General features: G+C 49.4%; 1 long non-coding RNA gene across 1 annotated transcript; it reads left to right on the forward strand.

Annotated features, from left to right (window-relative positions):
• The first annotated feature begins 1,318 nt into the window (after positions 1-1,318).
• Positions 1,319-6,527, forward strand: LOC132475759 (uncharacterized). The gene is made up of 3 exons (XR_009529980.1): positions 1,319-2,047; positions 6,123-6,425; positions 6,466-6,527. It is a non-coding gene; the product is annotated as an uncharacterized LOC132475759 (long non-coding RNA).
• Positions 6,528-23,829: the final 17,302 nt, after the last annotated feature.

Genomic DNA, 23,829 nt, shown 5'->3' on the forward strand with positions numbered 1-23,829 from the left:
AGGTCATTACAGTATTAACCAAATGACCAAAGCACAAAAACAATCTTAATGACAAAGGTTGTGGCAACCCCACGCCGTTGGCCAGGGGCCAGCCGCTTCAGCACCCTCCCCGTGGACGGGTGGTGGAAGGGAGATACATCCCCCTCCACCCAGCTGCACTAGAGCAGGGGTCGGCAACCTTTTGTATCAAAAGAGCCATTTTGGCCCATCTCCCGCAAAAAAATTTTTTTTGGAGCCGCAAACTTTTTAATTCACCCCCTCCCCCCTCCGGAGACGCTAACACTGCGCACCGCACAGACATTTTTTGGGACACACTGTAAAAAAAAACGAACTTTAATGCTGTAAACCCTTCCCGCTCAGTATTCGTTCGTGCAATTGGCTGTCAACGGTGGATGCTGCTGATTGGCGGCTCACTGGCATGTCCCGCCTCCTGCCAATGGCAGCATCTAGGCTACTTCCTGATGCCAGATGCCAGTTAAAGATTTAACTCCTACTGGGATTAGCCACCTGCAAATCAACAAAGCTTTGTCATTCACTCCCCCCCTCACGGTAGCGCAATTGCGCATTCATTGCGACCTCTCGTTTAGTTGACGATATATATAAAAAAAATATATATATATATATATTTTTTTTTTTTAAGAAAACTGCAGGGAGCCACGGCTGAGGGGCTAAAGAGCCGCATGCGGCTCCGGAGCCGCAGGTTGCCGACCCCTGCACTAGAGGGAGCATCAAGCGGGCCCAGGCAATCAAGGACATCGAGGGCACCTGGGGGACGGGGACGAGAGAGGAGCTTTAAGGGCTGGGGACAGGGGAGACGGGGAGAAGGGCTGACCGGGAAGAGACGTGTTGTTGACCCGACGTTAACTAAAGAACGTTTCCCCCCCCAGGAGTGAGCCGGAGGCGTCGGGAGCTGTTTCCCCGCCGACCCCGAGGAAGGGCTGGACCCGGAGGTCCCGCACCCTTATTCCCGATTACGGAAGAACGTTAGTTTGTGTATGATTTCCCTTTTTGTGAGTGGCCGGAAATAAAAACTGTTGCACCGCAACCCTGCTTCATTGATTAATTCCCGAATCCCCGCCGCCGACGAAAGGGGTTGCCACAAGGTCAAAATCCTAAAATCTTTCACTTACATCCACCCACTATTCTGTTATTTTTTCCTTGTTTATTTTATTGTATGGCAATGTCTCCAATGTTTACGCTTGTCAGTAGTCTTTCTAGGCCCCCACTTGAGTCAATATTCTACTCGTTGGCGCAAACCAGGCGACTGGTCAGATTCATGGTTCTCCAACTCACCTGCAACAATCACCTAAGGTATGTAGCACCCCTGTAAAAGGGTTGAAATTATCATTAAATGAATTAATAATCAGCCGACGCTGTGTCTCTTCTTCATGACATGAGTTGATCTTTTTATATAACAAATTCACCATGGCAATAACACATTCACAATAATCAATTTCACATTCTTCCATATACATTCACAATTATTTAGCAGCATCATGTCAACAACACTACTGTAATAACCCGGTTTCCATTTTATCATCAACTATTCCAAAATAACATTCATCAGAAAATATCCGTAGCCTCAATTAAATCAACTGTACCAAGTACCATTGATTCTATAACTCTGGCATCATACTCACGAACATTAGTAAAGGCACTAGCCCATTAAAGAAGGCACTTAAGTATAGGTTCAACACTGCAAGTGTTACAATACCAGAACAAAATAATTAAGTGCAGCAAATGTTCTTAAATGCAATGCTACATCATGTATTGTTCCATTTTAACTGTAATATTATAAATGCATTACTCATCAAACTGTTTTTATCCCTTTTAACCCCAAGTTATTCTATTTATATTTTACATGACCACTTTATTCTTTAAAGAATTGCTCATTCTCTTTTAAATGCAACAGTGCTTTTAGCTTCCACTTGACAAATGTATTTAGCTTGTAGCATACTCATGACCTTCAAATTGTACTTATACACAACCAAAATGGATTAAATGCATGTAAACCAGGCCTACACGCCATGCAGCGACGCACCACACTGTATTAATAATAATAATAATAATAATACATTTAATTTAGAGGCGCCTTTCAAAACACCCAAGGTCACCTTACAGAGCATATAGTCATCATACAATTTTTTAAAAAACAAGACATTGTGGAAAAAGATAAATAAATAAACATAAGCAATAAGAAATAAATAAAACAAAAACAGGACAAAACTAAAAAACAATCAAAACAGTGATCAGTTAGACGTTGTGTGCGAGTTTGAACAGGTGAGTTTTGAGTTGTGACTTGAAGGTTGTAATGGTGTCTGACTGTTTTATGTGTGGGGGGAGGGAGTTCCAGAGCCTGGGTGCTGAACAGCTGAATGACCGGGCACCCATTGAAGTGAGTCGTGATGTGGGGATACATAGTAGTCCAGCAGAGGTTGAGCGGAGGGAGCGGGAGGGAGTGTATTCTTGGAGGAGGTCGCAGAGATAACTGGGGGCTAGGTTGTGGAGAGCTTTGTAGGTGAGGAGTAGGGTTTTGTATTGGATGCGGTAGTGTACTGGGAGCCAGTGAAGTTGAATGAGGACAGGGGTGATGTGGTCAGATGATTTGGTGCGGGTGATGATCCGGGCGGCTGAGTTCTGAATGATCTGCAGTCTGTTGATGAGTTTGGTGGGGAGTCCGGTGAGGAGGGCGTTGCAGTAGTCTATGCGTGATGTGACAAATGAGTGAACTAGGATTTCAGTGCTGGATTGGGTCAGTGATGGGCGGAGTCTGGCAATGTTGCGGAGGTGGAAGAATGCAGTCCGGGTGATGTTGTGAATATGGGGTGCGAATGAGAGGGTGTTGTCCAGGATGACGCCGAGGCTCTTGACTTTGGAGGAGAAGGGTACTGGGAATCCATCGATAATTATGAGTGGAGCTGGGGTGTGTTGTGATTTAGTGAGGGTGGATTTGGATCCGATGAGCAGGGCCTCGGTCTTGTTTCCATTGAGTTTCAGGAAGTTCCTGCTCAACCAGCTCCGGATCTCTTCCAGGCACGTGATCAGGGAAGTGGGGGGGATGGCAGCGGTGGGTTTGGTGGAGATGTAGACCTGTGTGTCGTCAGCGTAGCAGTGAAAATGGACCCCATGGTGACGGAGGAGTGTGCCCAGCGGGAGGAGGTAAGTGGTGAAGAGGAGTGGACCCAAGACTGACCCCTGGGGACACCCAGTGAGACACCTGAACACCCGGACTTGTGGTTGCTTAGTTGAACAAATTGTTGACGGCCGGTGAGGTAGGATGTAAACCAGGAGAGTGCAGCACCAGTGATCCCAATACCAGCTAGGCGGTCCAGGAGCAGAGGGTGGGAGATGGTGTCGAATGCTGCGCTGAGATCGAGGAGGATGAGAATGGTGAGTAAACCAGAGTCGGCTGCAAGGAGGAGGTCGTTGGTGATTTTGACTAGGGCTGTTTCAGTGCTGTGTTTTGGACGGAAGCCAGATTGGAACGGTTCGTGGAGATTGTTAGTGTCGAGGTGGGACTGTAGTTGTGCGGCAACCACCCTTTCAAGTGTTTTGGAGATGAAAGGGAGATTGGAGATGGGCCGGTAATGGTTAAGGTCAGTTGGGTCAGCACCAGGTTTTTTCAGGATGGGAGTGATGGCAGCCAGCTTGAGAGTGGGGGGTACAGTACCAGTAGTGAGGGAGGAGTTAATTATGTTGGTGATCATGGGGGAGATGGACGGAAGACATGCTTTGACAAGGGAGGTGGGAAGAGGATCGAGCTGACAGGTGGTGGTTTTGGCTTTGCGGATGAGTTCTGAAACGGTCTGTTCTGTTACTAGGGTGAAGTCAGAGAGGGAGCTGATGAGAGGTTGGCCAGAGGTGATCATCCAGGGTGGGTCATCAGAGGGGGTGCGAGATGAGGCCAGTTGTTGGTGAATGGTGTTGATTTTAGAGCTGAAGAAGTCAAGGAACGCAGTGCATTGGGTGGTGGAAAAGTCTGGAGGGAGAGATTTAGGAGGCTGAAGTAAGTGGCTGACTGTTGAGAAGAGGACTCTGCTGTTGCCTGTACCAGTGTTGATGAGGTTGGAGTAGTATGAGGTTTTGGCAGTAGTGAGGGCATTCTTGTAGTGATGGAGGTGGTCCGAATACATTTGGCGGTGTACAGTGAGTTGAGTCTTTTTGTAGAGTCGCTCCAGTCGACGACCAGTGGCTTTGAGCTGGCGCAGATGAGGAGTGAACCAGGGAGCAGTGTGGGTGAATGAGACTGAACGGGTTTTCAGGGGGGCCAGGGTGGTGAGGGAGGAGGAGAGGCAGTTATTGTAGTGAGACACCAGGTCAGTCAGGGAGGAAGCTGGGGGAGGGTTGGGGTAGGAGCTGATCATGGTGGAGAGGTCTGTGGTGTTGATAAGTTTGATGTTTCTGAAGGAGATGGTCCGTTGTTCCTTGGTTTTGTGTAGTTGGGTATGAATGTCAAAAAGTACAGCTTTGTGGTCGGAGATGGGGAAATCAATGACATCAAGGTTAGTGGGAGTGATGTCAGTGCAGCAGATTAAATCCAGAATGTGACCTTTGTTATGGGTTGGGAGGTTGACATGTTGTGTGATGCCAAGACAGTCCAGAAGTGATGTGAAGTCATTAGCAAAAGTACAGGATGGGTTGTCAATGTGGATGTTGAAATCACCAAGGAGGATAACAGTGGGGGACATTGCACATACAGATGTAAGTAGAGATGAGAATTCATTGAGGAAAACGGCGGAGGGTTTTGGCGGTCTGTAAATGGTGACAATGATAGTGGGTTTGGGGCCTGAGAGTTTTACAGCTAGACATTCAAAGGAGGAATGAAGGGGGACTGTGACAGTGGTGACTTTGATGTTATCACGATGGAGGAGAGCGAGGCCACCCCCCCTCCCATTAACCCGGGGTTTACTAATAAAAGAAAAACCTGGTGGGACAGCTTCATTTAGATGGGAGAAGTAATTTGGTTGTTGCCAGGTCTCAGTGAGGCAGAGAATGTCTAGGCTCTGGTCAACAATAAAGTCATTTATCAAAAGGGCCTTATTACTGAGGGATCTGGTGTTCAGCAGACAGAGTTTCAGACAGGTGAGTGGAGTGTAGCAGGTTGCTTTGAGCAGAGGGAACAGTACACTGTGATTGACGGGACTGACCGTACGGGCTGTGCGAGGAGGGGGGCGGGGCCCAGTGGACCAGAAGGAGCGGATGTTTTTGTTGCTGGTGTGAGTGTACTGAAAATTCCGTCCAGAGCCTCGGTGGATGTATTTTGGTCGTTTGAGAATGTCCTTGTGGGATGCAAGCTGAGGTGGTTGGGTCCTTGAGAAGATCCGTAGACGTAACATCTCCGTTACCGAGTAACGGAGCGGCAGAGATGCGCTCGTTACGTGAGAGTCAAACATAGCGCAATCCAGAGGAACAGGTTAAAATCCACAGGTTGTGAAGTCGGAAGAAGCCAGCGGTAGATCCAGGCGATTATGGTGAAGCCACAGAGCCAGCACGGCGGAGGCAGAGGAGTGGAGCAAGCCGGTTGTAGCTACGCTGGAGACGGGGAAGCCAGTTGGACGGCGCCGGGGGTTAACAGCAGTCTAGCCGGCCAGCAGGTGTCATCCACCAACAGCTGCACGACTCCACGCACAAAACACAAAACAAAACACGCAGACGTTTAACGTTCAGAAATAAATAAATAAATCAAGAAAACTGACGCAGTTACTTAACTTAACTTTGTAGTCCGATCCGAGGTCCAGAAGGGTTTCAGACAGAAGGTGTTGAAAGTAAGCAAAAGAAAACTGATTAAAAAGTTAAAAGACTAGAAAGAAAAAGAAAATCGCGAAAAAATAATGTTCAGAATGACGTTCCGGTGAGCAGCAGCAGCAACAGCGTTCAAAAGGCAACAGCGTCCACCAACTGTACGACCTCACGTATAAAACACGTAAAAATAAAGAAAACGGGTGCACTGACAATAGCGAAAAGTGACTATATATAACAAGTAAACTTAGCTAAACTACTAAAGACCAAAAAAAACGACAAAATGTTCAATGCAATCGTGAGAAATATTGGAAATACTGAATAAAAACAAGCCATACAGAGCGGCGTTAGACTCGCCAGCGTCCCCGTTACTAGGCAACTAGGTATTGTGAAAGATGGCGCCGGCCACCATGTGGTTCTCAAACAATCATCTTTTGAGCTGAATAAACCCTCTAACATGACCATTTCAAAATGCTGATGCACTTCAATACATTCCCCATTATGCCCAACACATATATAATCGACCGTGAGCCATCTGTTATCAGTATTTACCTGTAAAAGGGTTGAAATTATCATTAAATGAATTAATAATCAGCCGACGGTGTGTCTCTTCTTCATGACATGAGTTGATCTGAAGAGCAAACATACTGCGCCCCCTACAGACCTGATGCAGACCAGAACAATTGGTCGCCGGCTCACCAAAATACACTGATCACAGGATGATAGATTAATCATGTACTGTTTTAGACCATAGAATCCTGTAAACTGTTAGAAAACAAAGTCACTATAGCCGCGTTTACATGGCACATCTGATCCGCATAGATTTCTATGCGGCATAGATCTGTTCCTAAAATGTGTTCCGAATGTACTGTATACATGGCAGTAACAAAAGTGTCCGTTATGTCTCTCGCGCACACCTGACACATCTCTGGACCGGCGGCGACATAATGGATGTCTTATCACTATCGGGGATTTTAAATTTGATTTTAATGAAAGCACAGCAGGAGAGAGCTTTTCTCTGCCTGCTCCTTCAATTAAGAAGGAGGACGACAGCGCAGCAACGTCAATTTCTCGTCAGATCTTTATATTTACCCTAAGCTCCGCCGCAAACAAGAGGAATTTGGATGCGAGTCCGCAGCCAAGACTGGTGGGAGAGAGTGGTCTTACGGGAATTTAGTGACCAGGAATCCTCGAAGGTCCAATTGCGAACTACTGCAGCTGCCATCTCTCTAAGTTAAGAAGTATTTTGACGTTCAGCCTGCAAAAGTACTAGTAGTAGCCTACTCATTTACAGTTATCTCGGACGGGCGCGGAAACTACGATACGCGAAGACGTCATTAATAAACACACATGTGTCCCGTCGCTTAGCAACCGGACACGCTTACCGGACTACTTTTACGGAGTGATAACAAAGACGTGAATCAGGCAATAAATCCACTTTCCTTGACAGCGGTGAAGTTCGGTGTGCTTAAAAGTACCGACGGAGCTCAGTGGACCAATTGCGAACTACTGCGGCTGCTCTAAATTAAACCCCAATCTATTCGGAATAAGTGTATACATGGCAATTAAAACGGACTACACCACCTCTTCTATTCGGCATAGAATCTATGCCGAACAGATAATTGTATTCCGAATGAGGCGTATACATGATCATTTTCTGTTCCGCATAGAAATCTATGCGGAACATATGTGTCCATGTAAACGCGGCTAATGATACACAAAATAGGGAAATAATGAGAATGGCTTATGACCAAAATAAACACATTAAATAAATAACTTTGACTCAAAATAATAGCTTGTAAACCGTCAATCAATATTATTATAAAAATCAAAATATATTCAGCCTACTACACACTCCCCTTCAAAATAGATGTCGTCCTCGACATCTATTGACATCAGAGAATGAATAACATCACCATTTTTTTTTTTACAAACTTTTGTCTTTGAACTGTAAACAAGATATCAAAATAACTCAACCTTCTTCAGAAGCCAACAGCTTAAAGCCCATGGTGCAGGTTAACCGGAAGTTTCGATTAATGGGTACATAAAGCACTCAAAATATGTATATAAAGTTTGAAATGTCTCCAAAATGGTGATAAAGTCCAGTTTTTGTCGTTTTTGGTAAGTAACGGTTATTTTTTACGCAATTCGGCGATGACGTCACGTGAGGTAGACGCATACTAGAACTAGCACTATGGCGTCTGACGGGGATGAGACTGATTATGTCGTTGGCTCAGATAAGTACCCTAAACTTAGTCAGAAGATCTAGAAATAGAAGGCACATTATGCCTTCTATTTCTTCTAAATATGGGCTAGCTTGACAGTCCCACCTGTGAACCCCTAATGTTTATTTCTAAGCTTTTACCTCTTTCTCCGGTGAAAATGTTGTTTGCAAACGTAGCCGACGCCGAGTAGGCTGGTCATGTCTTCAGATAGTGCTAACTAGTTTTCCTCGTGATTGATAGTAGTAAGCGTGTCTGTGTCGTTGTGTTTGGCAGGTGTCTGTGTGGGCGGTGTGTCGTCCCATGGAAACTGTGGTGGAGAGCTTGTGTTGTAGGGAGGTGAGCGCGTTTTGGTCGCTGGTCGAGGAGCTCACCCCACGGCCAGCAGATGTAACGTGCCTAACGCAGCATCCTGGATTTGAGGCATGCTGCCTGAATCCGTTTGTGTTAAAAATAGCATACTCACACTTCAGGCAGGATCATTGTCCCCTTCAAGCCAGCACGCACGAGTATGTTCATGGTTTATGTTTACTTTACAAATCTTTTTACACTGAGTCCATTGAACCAACAGATATAGGTGACAGGAGATGTGTTGCATACACAATAAACATGCGTAAGAAACAGGCTTAAAATGACGTTTCCAACCTACTTACAGAGTTTTAAACTTAAGAATCTTTCCTACTTATCCCTAGGCAATACCGGTACACTGCGTACAGGTAGGCTATACGCTGGGCTTATGGCGTTTTAGGGAGGAGTATAAGGAAGCCTCTACCCTCTTATGTGGTTTCAACCATCAGACAGCAATTCCAGAATGGTGACCAGACCTATCAGGGCTTTCAAAGGCCTTGTTTGGATGAAAATGAATAAAAATAATTGTTATTCTTATTCTGTTGTGATCATTCAATTGCCCTTAAAATGTTATAAAGCATACAGAACACATGAATTTTGGATAAAAAGGTTATTGGCATTGCTTGTAATGGTTACTGAACAAAGACACAGGTTGGAATTAAATCTATACAAAAAAATGGTTAGGCACAAAACATACAAGGAACACTGATGAAGGGCTAGACCCGCAATGTTTAATTCTAATTCTAATTAATTCTGCAATAGTGTTGTCATACCCGAGGGTCAGTTCTCTTTCTCTCACACTCACATACTATTTCATGCATGCATACATGCAGTGATACATGCAAAAGCACATCAAGCAGACACACAGTGAGCCCAGACAACACCGCACACAGAGGTTGACAAGGCACAGGTAATATGATTGCCAAATTATTTTGAATTACATACAAAGAAATTTCATGCAAATAATAACAACTAAATCATTGGACTTGTCCGTGGAAAAAATAATAATGTGAAATTAGGTTTTCTTGAAGCGTGACTGCCGGGCTAGGTAGAGGCTGACGGCCTCCTCCTTAGGAATCTGTTCGAAGGATTTGGCAATGGGGGCGGGTGCATCGGAGGACAAATTGGCGCTAATCTCTCGAAGAACCGCGGGTGAATTGGCGTAGCTCTCCCGAAGGGCCTTCATTAATGATGTTGCATAACCTGCAGATATAATAATAATAATAATAATAATAATAATAATATTACTTTATAAAGATCATTGTCACTGATCACCGATGTCTCGTGCGCCATCTCAAAAAATGATAGAACTGCATGACACTGCTTACCCTATGAGGCTGCCTTTTTGATGGGACGCACCACATGGCCACCTTTTCTGAAGCGCGGATACCGCACGCAGTACTTCTCCGTCCCGTCACTTCTCCGTGATGTCTCGCGATTGGCATTGTGATTATAATGCAGCGCCGCTAAGAGAAGCCTGAAAATTCTAACTATGCACCTATCAGCGTGGGCACCGCCCACATTTCCCACGGTATCGTGTATATAGCACGGTGCATGCCGTCGCTCATCCTCCACGCTTTTCTTTCAGCATTTGGAGGGTACAGCAGGTGGGAAACTAGACGGCTACGCCTACAATCATAGAACTAGAGTTATAATAACATAACTATCATTCTATTTCATGTAGGCTACGCCGTCTAGGCTTCGCCTTATGGGCTAAGGTGAAGCTGCGAGCGGAGCCCGATCAATGTACTCCTGCTGGACCCCAGTCAAAACGACCTAAGTCACCAGAACACATTAAAGGGGTAGTTCGGAATTTTGGACATAGGGCCTGATTCCCAAGTGAGCATTGGTATTCTATATCACTGGAGACAGTTTTCAACACATTTCATACAGTCCTTCTCGTTGCAGAGTTCGCTCGTGCTAGGCTAGCGCACGTCAACGGGCAATGCTAGCCTGCTATTAAAAACAGTCTTACCCACTCCACAGTACACCCGAGGTAAATCAATTATAACGACAGACTATAAATCTAAATGTCTGTTTATAGAATAATGTTAGAAATAAAACCAACCTTGCATTGCATTGCATTTTGAGGGAATTGCGGGGTCTCAGCAGCAGTGTTTATATTCCTGTACGTAGGCTATGGCAGCGGCGGACTGATACCTAGGTTACCTGCCGCTGTCATTGCTACAAACGCAGAGTACAGTGAACGAAGGAATTCTATAAGCGTATTCAATTAACAAGATATGCCCACGTTTGGAGTTAGCGATGCATCTGCTTTTGAAGACGATTATGAGGAATTTGTTGTATCCAACGAATCGTACATGTACGAGCCGGTGTTTTGATGTCCAAGCCAGCAGCAACAAGCCACAGTTGAGTCCTTTCTGGATCTCACACTGGAAATTGGTGGAAACTTTGTGGTGCCCACCTGTACCGTTTATTTCTACAATTTCTAAAAGCACACTGAACCATCATGTTGCCTAGTCGTTAGGCGCCTAGGCGCTTCTGTCCCACGCTTCTCTGTTTACGTTCTTCTGTCGTGATTCGGTTACAAACCTAACCAGCGCATAGTAAAATTCCGCTTCTGCTGAGAAAGTAGTCCCTCGATGATTCATGCGATGCAAGGTTCGTTTTATTTCTAACATTATTCTATCAACACAGACATTTAAATCTATAGTCTGGCGTTATAATTGATTTACCTCGGGTGTACTGTGGAGTGGGTAAGACTGTTTTTAATAGCAGGCTAGCATTGCCCGTTGCCGTGCGCTAGCCTAGCACGAGCGAACTCTGCAACTAGAAGGACTGAATGAAATGTGTTAAACTGTCTCCAGTGATATAGAATACCAATGCTCACTTGGGAATCAGGCCCTATGTCCAAAATTCCGAACTACCCCTTTAAGACTCAAAAAAGCCAAGGATGTGTAAAACACAACAGCTTAATAAAAAACGAATTCCTCCTAGATCAAGCAAGGCAATGATCAAGGGAGAAAAAAGTGAGTCTGTAAAGACTCCGGCTCTAATCCGTGCTTCATGGAACCCATGAAAAGGAAAAGAAAAACCAGAGCAACACGGTTTCCATTAGGTCCGCTACTACCGGGGGCGGAGCCATAGAATCCGACTCTCCAATAAGGGGACTCTCTCGGCCGTTTTTAGAAGAAAAAACGGCGGGAGTGCCACACTGGTAAACAAAACCACCAGACAATTGGCGAGCCAATAGAAACCCCTCCTAGCCTGTTTTTCATTTGAAAAAAGGTGGAAGAGTAAGACTGGTAATCAAGTCCAACTCGCCAGCCGGCGAGAGGAAATCCAACCACGCCGCTTTAAAGAACATGTTTATATTCTTAAGCCGTAAAAGGGGTCCCGGACTCCAGCACAGAGTTGCCGAGTGAGCCCCTGGACATGTCTAACATGTAAAAACTGACAAAGGGGCCGGGGGAAGACCATGACGCAGCCGCGCAGATGTCTTCCACCGAAACGCCCTTGAGTAGAGCCGTTGAAGCGGCCACGCTCCGTGTGGAGTGAGCTTTAACGCCCAACGGTGGCGCCAAGCCCTGCCGAGAGTAGGCTAAGCAAACACCCTCACATACCCAGCGAGAAAACCGCTGCTTAGAGAGAGCGCGGCCCCTGCTAGCGTCGCTATAACACACAAACAACTGTTGTGTGGAGCGGAACGCGGCCGAGCGATTCACGTACATAGCCAACGCCCGAACCGGGCACAGGAGATGCAACTCCGCCTCCGCCTCACTAGAATGAGGCGGGGGGTGAAAAGCCTGAAGCACAATATCCCTCGACCGAAAATAACTATTAATGTTCTTCGGGAGGAACGCAGGATTAGGTCTGAGCAACGCGAAGGAGCTGTCCTCGTTTAGCAACAAGCAACTCGGGCTGACAGACAGAGCGGTTAGCTCACCGGCCCGCTTGGCAGAAACCAAGGCCAACAAGAGCGCCGTCTTAAATGACAGGGCATCCAAAGGGGCCTGAGAAAGAGGCTCGAAAGGATCCCTGGACAATCCGCGCAACACGGTGGGGAGATCCCAGCGTGGTGTAAGCACGCGTGAAACAGGCCTAACCCGTCTAGCCCCACGCAAGAATCTCTTGACCAGTGGATGGCTGAAGATCGGTCCACCATCACAGCCTGCATGGCCAGCCGAAACGGCTGCCGCATAGACCTTGATAGTGGAGAAGGCCAAACCTTTTTCCAATAAGTTTTGCAGAAACGAAAGCACGCTTCCCACCTCGCATTGAGATGGGACAGCGTGGTTCTTCTCACACCAATTAGAGAAGGCGCACCACTTCGCCGCATAGAGGGAAGAAGTAGAAGGCGCACGAGCGCTCTGAATCGTGTTGATAACCGTCTCAGGCAAACCTTTGCCCTGCAGGATCAACCTCTCAGGAGCCAAACCAACAGCCGTCCCGAGACATCGGGCGGGTGGTGCACCGTCCCGTGGGCCTGTGAAAGCGCATCCGGCCTGAACGGTACTGGCCACGGCGCTGACCGTGAGAGCGCGGCCAGCTCTGGAAACCACAGAGCTGAACGGTTCTCCGGGGCCACTAATATCAGGGACAGACCCTCCTGTCTGACCCGTTCCAGAAGAGGAAGGATCAGCTGGAGCGGGGGAAACGCATACAAGAGAGCCCGCGGCCAAGGTGTGTGTGCCAACGCATCTACCCCCAACGGGGGAAGATCCCGAGGGCTGAGGGAGAACCACCACCTGCAGTGCGTGTTCTCCCTGGACGCGAAGAGGTCCACCTGCGCTGTCCCGAACCTCTGCCAGACCTCTGTCTGACAATGTCGGGATGTAACCGCCACTCGTCTCGGCGGGGACCGCCTCGAGACATGAGGTCCGCCCCAAAGTTCTGGGCGCCCGCGATATGCAGAGCTCTCAGACTGAGGAGATACTGATGAGCCCAAAGCCAGAGCTCGACCGCCTTTCGGTGGAGAGCAGGGGAGCGGACTCCCCCCTGTCTGTTGATGTACGCCGCCGCCGACACTCTGTCTGTCCTGATCAGAACGTGGCGGCCGCGCACCAGGTGAAAGAAATGCAACAGCACTTTCCTCACAGCGTCGAGCTCCAACACATTTATGTGTGCTGTAGGGGGCGTGCGCCACTCGTCTCCGACCGAGTGAGAGAGGCACGTTCCTCCCCAACCCGTCAACGAGGCGTCCGTGAAGACCACTACGTAGGACGCCACCCTGCCCAGGGGAACACCCTTGAGAAGGGCGGAGGGTCCTTTCCAATATTCCAGGTCTGGCGACACCGAACGGGGGACGAGGAGCACCCTGAGCTTGTGTCGCCTGGGGTCCAACCGTTGGCGAGCAAACCACCGCTGGAGTCTGCGCATAAAAAGCAGACCCAGGGGGACCACGGGGTGGGCAGCTGCCATCAGCCCCAACAGGCGCATGGTGGACAGTGCGGTCACGTTTCTGTGAATGTGAAAACGGGAGAGCGCCGACAGGATGACGTCTCGCCGAGGAGGCGAAAGCATCGCAGTCATGGTGGCTGAGTCTAGGCAAAGCCCCAAGTAGACTGTCTGCCGGCTGGGGAGCGGGGGGCTCTTCTCCCAGTTGATGGCAAAACCCAGGAAGGAGAGATGGTTTATCACCAACATGGTGTCCCTTCTCGCGGTCTCTTCTGAGTTGCTCAGAATATGCAGATCGTCTAGGTAGAAGAGAATCCTCTTTCCCTGACGCCTGAGCGGTTCCAACGCCGTCTCCACACACTTCGAGAAGGTGCGCGGAGCCAGGGAATAGCCGAACGGCAGACACAGGTACTCCTACGCCATCCCCATAAAGGCAAAGCGGAGAAACTTCCTGTGCGCCTGCCGAACAGGGACGTGGAAGTAAGCATCCTTGAGATCCAGGGATGTGAACCAATCGCCCTCTCTCACACACCGGAACAATGCTCCGACCGTGAGCATTCTGAACTTTCTCGTGGCAACGAATCTGTTGAACACGCGAAGATCCAGAATAGGTCTCATTTCCCCTGACTTCTTGGAAACCAGGAAGTAGCGGGAATAAAAACCTAGGTGAGACTCGTGGGGGGGAACGACAGTGATGGCCCCCTTTACCAAGAGACGTGCCACCTCTGCTGCCAGAGCCGTGCTCGCAGCCGGGTCCCGTAGCGTGGTCTCCACCAACCCCATAAAGGGTGGGGGACGACGCTTGAACTGTATGGGATGGCCCCATCTCAACGTGGTGTCCAACCACGATGGCAGAACGCACCGCTCTTGCCAACACGCATAGCGGTTGGAGAGAGGGCGAGCCGACAGCTGAGGAAGACCGTCCAGGAATAACCCGTATTCCTCTGCCCCTACCGCCTCCACACTGCGTGTGAACCAAGGGGGGCTTCCCACGAAAGGGAGGAGGCTCAGCGAGCGTAGTAGACGTACCAGAACCAGCCGCTGTAAAAACAACGAGCTGTCTAGACGTTGCGCTCGTGACCGCTGAACAGGGAGCGAGCCGTCCGGCCGCCGCACCTGTGCGCATGCGCTGTCCGCAGGCTGTAGCCACAGCGCGCGGACCCATCTCCTCACCTTTAATGTGGGGAACCAGGGGACCGGTAGGCCTACAAGCGGCCATATCCACGGGCTCGTGCAACGAGTCTCTGATCCGTCCACGAGGTTCCAAGGGACGCCGCTTCTTAGAAGCAGGTGAACCAGAGGCCATGTGAACACGCCGTCCGACCGCCACCCTACAGCCACCGGGCTGAGAGGGGGAAAGAGGCAACATGGAGGAGCGCACCACAAGCGTAGGACGCAGGTGGCCTGAGGAATATCGCTCTTTAGGTACCATGTACTGCCGTTCGGCCGAACGGTCTTTACTTTTTTCTTTAATAGGGAAAGAAAAAGTAAGAGAACTTCCCGGTCCGTGGCGCTGCTGCTCTCCCCGTGCGCGGCGGCTGCTGCACCGGGGCTGGAGTCGGAGGCGGCCCCATGGAATGCTGGGACCGGCCTAGACCCCGCTTCCTCTCAGCCTGCTGGCGGGAGGAGCCCGTGAGAATCGCCCCGAACCGGGAACGATTCTCACGGACTGACTGCTGGTGCGCGAGCACCTCGGAGAACCTGGGACCAAATAGGCCATCCGGCGCTAGTGGACCCTGGACGAGGCTGGCCCGCTCTCGTTCCGGCACCGCAGTGTGGGAGAGCCATATGACCCTTTGAATCATGGTAGCCCACGCCATATGCTGGCCGGCCGAAACGGCTATCGGCTGGCATAGCTGGAGGATGGCGCTGGAAAAGCGGGAAACCGCCAGCCATCTCGCGGCTTCCTCCGGGCCGTAGGCCTCCCTGTCAGCCGACAAGGAGACCATGGCAGAGGAGAGCAGGGCGATGTTGTTGACCGCCGCCGCGGATTGAGAGGCACAAACGAACACCCTGTCTGTTAGGCCGACAATCTGCTTCTGGAGGCGGTCGGGTGCTGCAAAGTGCTGCAAAGGCGGGAACAAGGGGCACTGGGTAACCCGCCGGGAAAAAGATGGGGTGCGAAAGCACTCGCCCTGCATATCGTCAGATACGGGGGCAAGAGGTGGGGCCGGCATGGGAATCCCTTTGATGGCCGCCGCCTCACCCATGATCTCCCGGAAGAGATCGGTCATCCGGCGCGGACCCTCGTGTTGTATGACGGTGGCGGTTGTAACCCGAGAGCGGGAAAAACCGGACGCCGAGTCGCCGTCCAGGGAGGCGTCGATGATGCCATCGTCGACGTCAGGGCCGGCCCTGAACAGGTCGATGGCGTCAGCCAGTTCCACCGCAGGGGAAAAGAAGAGATGCCTGGAGAGGATCCACTCTTCAGGCAGCTCCCGGCAGGCGACACAGGAGACGGGGGCCGCCATAGCAGCCGGTCGGCGCCGAGGCACCGAAAGCACGCCAAATGCCCGTCACCCGGTGCCAGGGAGGCGGGACAGGAGGCCTGAGAAGGACCTAGCTCCAGGAGCGCTCTCAGGTGGCCCTGAAAAGGGCCGTTTGTCCGCGGCCTCGCCCGAGCCGCTGCCACCGGCTTGGGAGATCCGTGTTGATGTTCTCATCTTCTTAATAGTAGTTCTCAATTTCTCGCTGATAAGCACAAGTGCTGAAAGAAAAGGGAGGATGAGCGACGGTATGCACCGTGCTATATACACGATACCGTGGGAAATGTGGGCGGTGCCCACGCTGATAGGTGCATAGTTTGAATTTCACGGGATAAGCCCATAAGGCGAAGCCTAGACGGCGTAGCCTACATGAAATAGAACCCAAACATCTAATACAGAACATGTAACATATCTTTTTTTTTTTTTTTTCACACAGTCCACACAGCCAGAACAGGCTGGGGGTCAAATGTCAGTGTGCCAGCACATCACAGAGCTGGGCCCCGTTTCCCGATATCGATGGATCTTCGCTCGTAAGATCATTCTCCCGATGGATCTTGTGATCCATCGATAATTTCTTTGTCGCGTTTCCCGAAACTCCTCTTAACGTGAACGCGCATTCGCTGCACTCACGACGTCGTAGGATTGTAACTGTCTACTGACACGGTGCTGAAATGGGCTCCGTAGGAGGGGGAGACGCAGGAATGTCGCAGGAAAATTGTGTTAAAAAGGGTTAAAATATATCCCCATCAACGACAACAGCAAGTAGCTACGAAAAAAATAGACTGCAATTATATGAATGCTAAAGACATTAAAACACAATTGATTAGGCTTAAACCGACATATATCAGTCCTAATCCTGAGCACACGATCGGGAGGTGGAAGTTGCGCTTTAGATGCCTTCACAAGTCCAGCGGAGGGCTCCAGTTTTCGCCGGCCAAGTCATGCGCCGTGATATGTGTGACGGCTATGTTGCACAACATTGCAGCTAAGGCTGGGGTGGCTTTGCTTGAACCGGAGGACGTTGAGGACGATGACGACGAGGAAGATCGGTGTGAGGACGGCCTCCCTCATAACTACGCGGCTGGTTTTCATGCGCGTCGAAGAGTGATTGAGACTTTTTTTTAACCCCCTCCACCCTCCCACATGTCACTAAACATTCCCGTCAACGTGACCAATCCCCACCATATCCCAGCCTTTTGCCTGCTCCTTTGCTTGTTTTTTATAAAAAAAAATATTTCTTTATTTTATTTATTTTTTTAATTTAATTTATTTTTTACATTATTTTATGCTACGTTTTATGAGTAGCCTATGTCAGTCTGCACAAATCCCCACACTTTCTCTCACACATTTTGAGTGCCCTGCCTGCGCAAACATTTTCTGGACTGTCCCGTTTTATTTTGGCCATTTTAACATCTTTATTAATAAATTAATTAATAATCTTTATTAATTACCAAACTAAGAACATAAAGGCGCAATGCGTTTTAATAAAACGCATCCAATAGACGGAATGTCCGATGGTGACGCCACTGAGGCTATAGCTGACGATGCTCTTTGCGTCCTACGAGTACCTACGAGCACCCCTGGAGTACTCGTTAGCTACGAGCGTTTACAAGACGTTCGTTCCCAACGATGCTTTCGGGAAACGCGGTGAAAACTGTACGATGCCCTTTCGACGCACTTCACGATCCACTTAGGCTAACGACACTTTCGGGAAACGGGGCCCTGGTCTGTGACAAAGTCCTCGTAGAGAGAGCTGGGTCTCGACGCTCTCCCTGAGCGAGTAAAAATCACAGGCCGCTGTCCCTGTGACAATTCCGGTCCCACACTGTCCTGTTGTGGGCTTCGTGGATGTGCGATTACAGCAACAGCAGGTGGGTCCCCTGCCGTGGAGTCAGGAACATAGGTCTCAGGTGTCTGGAGTAGGTGGCGTCTGTTCCTGACATATGTTGCATCTCCAGCCTGGACCTGGTAACTATTTGGTTGTGGTGCTGTTCCTAGCACTGTTGCCAGTCTGTCGTGTCCTCTCTTTGTCTGCATTCTCACTGTCTGCCCAGCTCGCAGTGGAGCCAGTGGCCTAGCTGACTTGTCGTAGTAGGCCTATCCACTCTGTCTCACCTGTGTTAGAGCCATCTGGACCCGTGTCTCCACTTCGGGTGAGTACATGGCTTTGGTCATGGGAATGAAAGCCCTGCTGCGCCGAGAGAGCAGGCATTGAGCTGGCGACGGCAACCCGTCCCTGGGCATGTTGCGAAGGCTGAGGAGAGCGGCGTCTATGTCCGTTCTATCGCGTGCACATTTCTCCAGCAGGTGCTTTGCCGAGCGCACAGCCCTCTCAGCAAGCCCATTGGACTGAGGGTACAGTGGACTGCTGGTGACATGACAGAAGTCCCACTTGCGAGCAAATTCCCGGAACTCCCTGCTTGTGAAGTAAGCAGCATTGTCTGTCATGAGTTGCTGTGGTACCCCGTGAGTAGCAAAGTGTCGTTTAAACTTGGCCACCAATGTGGCGCTTGTTGTGCCCGAGAGCCGGTCTATCTCGAACCAGCCAGAGTAGGAGTCCACAAGCACAAGATGCTCCTTCCCCTCCCACTCAAAAACATCTGCTGCGGTGAGGGACCAGGGTAGGTCAGGGATGTCATGCAGTTGAAGGGGCTCCTTAGGCTGGTGTGGCTTGAGAGCATTGCAGGGGGCACACCTGGAAACCTCCCTTTCAATGTCAGTGTAGATGGTCGGCCAGAACATTGTCTCCCTGGCCCTGCGCTTCGTGGCCTCGAGACCAGGGTGGCCCTGGTGCAGCTGTTGCATGTAGTAATGCTGGAGGGAGTGTGGAATGATGAACCGCCGTCCACGGAGGAGCAAACCACTGTCACTCGTGAGTTCCTCTCTCATGGCGTAGAACGGTCGCAGGTCACGTGGCACCTCCCTAAATGCATCGGGCCAGCCTGCAGAAACGACCTCAGCGAGACGCCGGCAGAGAGGATCAGCCAACGTCTCACGCTTCAGTTCCTCAACCCTGTGTGAGGAGAGGACGTCCACCACCATAACCTCGTACTCCTCCATTTCCTCAGCTTGGTCAGTGGAGGGCAGATGTGCACGGGAGAGAGCATCAGCGACGTAGAGCTCCCTGCCCCTCTTGTAGATGACGTCGAGGTTGTAACGCTGCAGGCGGAGCATCATCCTTTGTAGGCGCGCAGAGGCTGTGTGAAGTGGCTTTTTCAGTATGGTAATGAGCGGCTGATGGTCAGTCTCAACAGTCACAGCCCGTCCATATATGTAGTGATGGAATTTTGTGCAAGCATAGACAAGGGCCAGGAGCTCTTTCTCAATCTGAGCATAGCGTGACTCAGTCTCCGTGAGGGCCCTGGAAGCGAAAGCCACCGGTCTGCCGTTTTGGAGGCAGACAGCACCTAGTCCGTGCTGTGAGGCGTCAGCTGACAGCACAACAGGTTGGTGCACATCAAAGTACCGCAGAACTGGGGGACCTGCGATAAGTTCCTTGAGCTTTGTGAACGCCGCTGTGTGGTGCTCCAGCCAGCACCATTCTACATCCTGGCGCAACAGCTCGCGCAGGGGCGCCGTGGCCTCGCTGTAGTCTGGTACAAATTTGGCCAAGTAGTTGGTCATGCCTAGGAACCTTAGGAGACCGTTCTTGTCCTCAGGCGGGGGAATCAGGCGGACGGCAGCAGTCTTGGCAGGGTCGGGTTTCACACCCTGGTCGGTGAGCAGGTGACCGACATAAGCAACCTCAGTGACCCTGAAACGGCACTTCTCAGGGTTCAGTCTGAGATTGACAGCCCGTATCCTGTCCATGACTTGGCGGAGACGGAGATCATGCTCCTCTCTCGAACGGCCCCACACTAAAATGTCATCTATCACAATTGCACACGGCAGTCCTTCGAAAAGCTGCTCCATGCACCGCTGGAAAACTTCACTCCCCGTGGTGATGCCATAGGGCATCCGCAGGAAGGCATAACGGCCCACAGGAGTCATGAAGGTGGTGAGTTTCGAGGATTCTTTGCTGAGCGGCACCTGCCAGAAACCACACTTGGAAACAGCTTGGCATCAGGCATGTCAGCGATCACCTCTTCCACAGTTTTCAGCGGGTGGTGGGGTCTGAGGAGGGCTTTGTTGAGGTTGACGGGGTCGATGCACAGTCTAATGCTCCCATCTCGTTTGCTCGCAGCCACCATGGCTGAAACCCATTCAGTGGGCTCCTGTACCGGTGTGATGACTCCGAGTCGGGTCATTCTATGCAGTTCCGCCACAATCTTGTCCTTCATGGCCAGTGGCACCCGTCTTGGAGCGCATACAGTGGGGTGCACGGTGTTATCCAGGCGCATGTGATACACCACCGGCAACTTGCCAATGGCGCTGGTGTCGAACAGGTCCTTGTACTCCGTCAGCCCTGGCGCCTCCTGCTGGACGACAGCATGCACCTCTGGTCCAAAAATCACATAGCCGAGCCTGACACTGTCTCTGAGACCCAGCAGTGGTTTGACGTTTCTGTCCACAACTTGGAAACATAGCAAACCACAACTAAAAACCATGTCTGCCGCACCAAGAGTCTGGATTATATGACCTCCGTACGCTACAAGATTTGCTCTTTTGTTGAGATTGACGTGAGCAGTAGGATCAATGTACTGTAGAAGAGCCCTGGATATGACGTTGCATTTGGCCCCAGTGTCAATTTTCACAGTCAGTTGTCTGCCAGTGTTGCATGCAGACAGCTCAGCAAACCTTTCATCTTGTCCACGCACATCCTCTGGCTTGTCTATGCTCTCACAGTAAAACATTTCCACAGTCTCAGAGTGAAACACATCAGTTGGCCCTTGCAGTGGCTGCGTGTCAAGTTCACTCACGTGTGTGTATCTGCCTCTGCGTGCAGCGGGGGGCGGAGCCTGCCCTGGCCTGTTGGGGGCAAACGGTTTGCCTGATCTGCAGCATCTAGAAAAATGGTTCATTCTTCCACACGTGTTGCAGCGCTTGTTGAGCGCTGGACATTTGTTCCGGTCTGGTGCGTGTTGGCCACCTCAGTTTGTGCATGGACACATAAAACAGTCAGACACCATTACAACCTTCAAGTCACAACTCAAAACTCACCTGTTCAAACTCGCACACAACGTCTAACTGATCACTGTTTTGATTGTTTGTTTTGTTTTGTCTTGTTTTTGTTTATTTATTTATTTATTATTATTTATTTATTTTTTCCACCATGTTGTTTTTTTAAACGATTTATGATGACTATATGCTCTGTAAGGTGACCTTGGGTGTCTTGAAAGGCGCCTCTAAATTAAATGTATTATTATTATTTATTATTATGGGTCGAATTGCACTGTGCACACCTCTGCTTCCTTTTTTAGTTCTCTGTTGCCCTTCTCAGATCGTCCGTGTAGCATGCAGATCTCAACGGCCGAATTAAGCGTCAGTTTCTTCTCCTTTAAAAGCTGTGCACGGACAGAGTCATTGTGAATACCACAGACCAAACGATCTCTAATCAGTTCATCATGCAGTGTCCCAAAGTCACATTTCTTGGCCATGACCTTCAACGCGGAAACATATGACTGGATTGACTCATACTGTTTCTGGTCAGTTGTGTTGAATGCATGTCTGTCCACAATCACGTTCTTTACCGGCAGGCATAATTCCTCAAATTTCTTTACCAGCACGGCAGGGTCCTCGCGATCCTCGTCGGCCGCAAAATCAAATGTGTTGAGTTTATCCAATGCCTCTGGACCGGCGAGGTTGAGAAATGTGTAGGCTTGCACTTTCGTACTAGCCGTCGCCAGCCCGGCGTTGCTATAGACATGCCATTCCCGCTTGAACTTCTCCCAGTTGTGATCGATATCCTCATTAAAGACGAGCGGGTCGATCCGGCGGAGTCCTTGTGCCATCTTAAATTAGATTCGGCTCCAGTTCCAACCACCAACAACGACCAACGCACCCCAGCATGCTGTGCGTCCCCGTGACGTCAGCACGCAGCAGCAGTAAACATAGAGACCGTCAACACCATAGACATCTTATAGATAGACGGAGCATCGAATGCTACCGCCTACTGGCGCTGACGAGACGCGGGGCCGCCATCTTGGAGTGGTCATCCGCTCCACTCAGTGTAATCCGTTTGGCTGGAGCAATGAACTGTCAGCGCATTTAATTAATCATACATCACTGAATACCACTGATTTTCATGCGGTTTTTTGTCATACGTGTAGCTATGATAAAGGCCACATGGTTTGGCGTGTTTTATTATTCAATACTAATTATACCAATAGTACGGTAATGTTACATCTTGTGCGTGTTAAGTAATCCCCCGATTCCTATTATGGATTGTCCGCCGATTTGAGCAGGAATACGCTGAACAACAGCCCGGCATCCTGTTTCTGCTGCTGTTGCTGCTCCCGGTTGACCACTCCAAGATGGCGGCCGTATTTCTCGCGTCCCAGCAGCCAATGCTCCGTCTATCTATAAGATGTCTATGGTCAACACAGTCTACACGACTGTCCGTGAATGCAGGCAAAAATCTTCCGTCACTTAGAAAAAACGCTGTAAAGTACGTGCTTCTTTCCTAGAACCTGTGCTTTATTTAGAGGACTTTTGCAATAAATTCATACATATTCAATACCAAACAAGAACCAATTCAAAACAATCCCATGTTACTTTAACAAACACATGTTGTTGTTTTTTAAACCAAAAGAATATTAATATAGGCTTTACAAATTAACCAGTGCGATTTCGTTGTGGAGCTCTGTTTCCCTTCTTGCTCATTGAGTTGAAATCCACTCGGGTGTCTCCGAACGTCTTCAACAAGACTGTTGCATGCAAGTGGCCCGCCGTACTTTGGTGTCTCAATGCCGACTTTGTAAGACAACTCAGGTTGGAAAACCCACCGTGGCCCCAAACAACACATCGATCCGTTGCAAATAGCAAGCATTTCCAGCAATACAGATTACAATGACCACTAGACGCTGTCAGCCAACTATACCTCTCGTAGTTGCTGGATTGAAAGTGCCGCACAAATCCTTTGCCCGGCTGGGTCAGAGCAGCTAGCTGCGGTGTTGGTCGTCCCTGTTTCACAATTTCTAGCTTTTCTGAGAAAATCCTTTTCGAAAAAGACTTTTTAACAAGTCGGCCGCAATATCCAGTCCTTCTTCTCTGTCATCCATTGTAATTAAAGTGAATTTAATCTAAAAAAATCGAACCTAATTATCTATATAATTTCGCTGCTAGCTAGTTGTAATTCCTTTTGTTTTCCTCCTGATGGCGCCAAATAACAAGGCCAGGTAGAAGGCCTAGACGTGTAAAAGGCATGGACATAATAAAGGATGGACCACGGACTGAAAAATGGCCGCCCATTCATTCCTATGCAAACTGCTCAGTGGCGCATGGTAACCATGGGGTAAAAGGATACACCCAACTCGGCATACTCGAAATCTGATTGGTTGAAGAAAATTTCAATCAACAACATAGTCCCCATTAGCGTCAAATGCGAGGGGATTCTCAGGATTCTGAAGGCCTCGGCTAGATAATTTTTTACCCGGAGACAGCGCAGGGAAATAATCTGATTGGATAAGGGCTCTAATATATATATTATCGCACTGGAGGCAACGCAACTGAAGGAAAAACAAGTAAATACGTATTTAGACTTATGTGAACAAACTTATTAAAATAGATAAAATGAA

The sequence above is a fragment of the Gadus macrocephalus genome, chromosome 17 (genome assembly GCF_031168955.1).
Source record: "Gadus macrocephalus chromosome 17, ASM3116895v1".
NCBI lineage: Eukaryota > Metazoa > Chordata > Actinopteri > Gadiformes > Gadidae > Gadus > Gadus macrocephalus.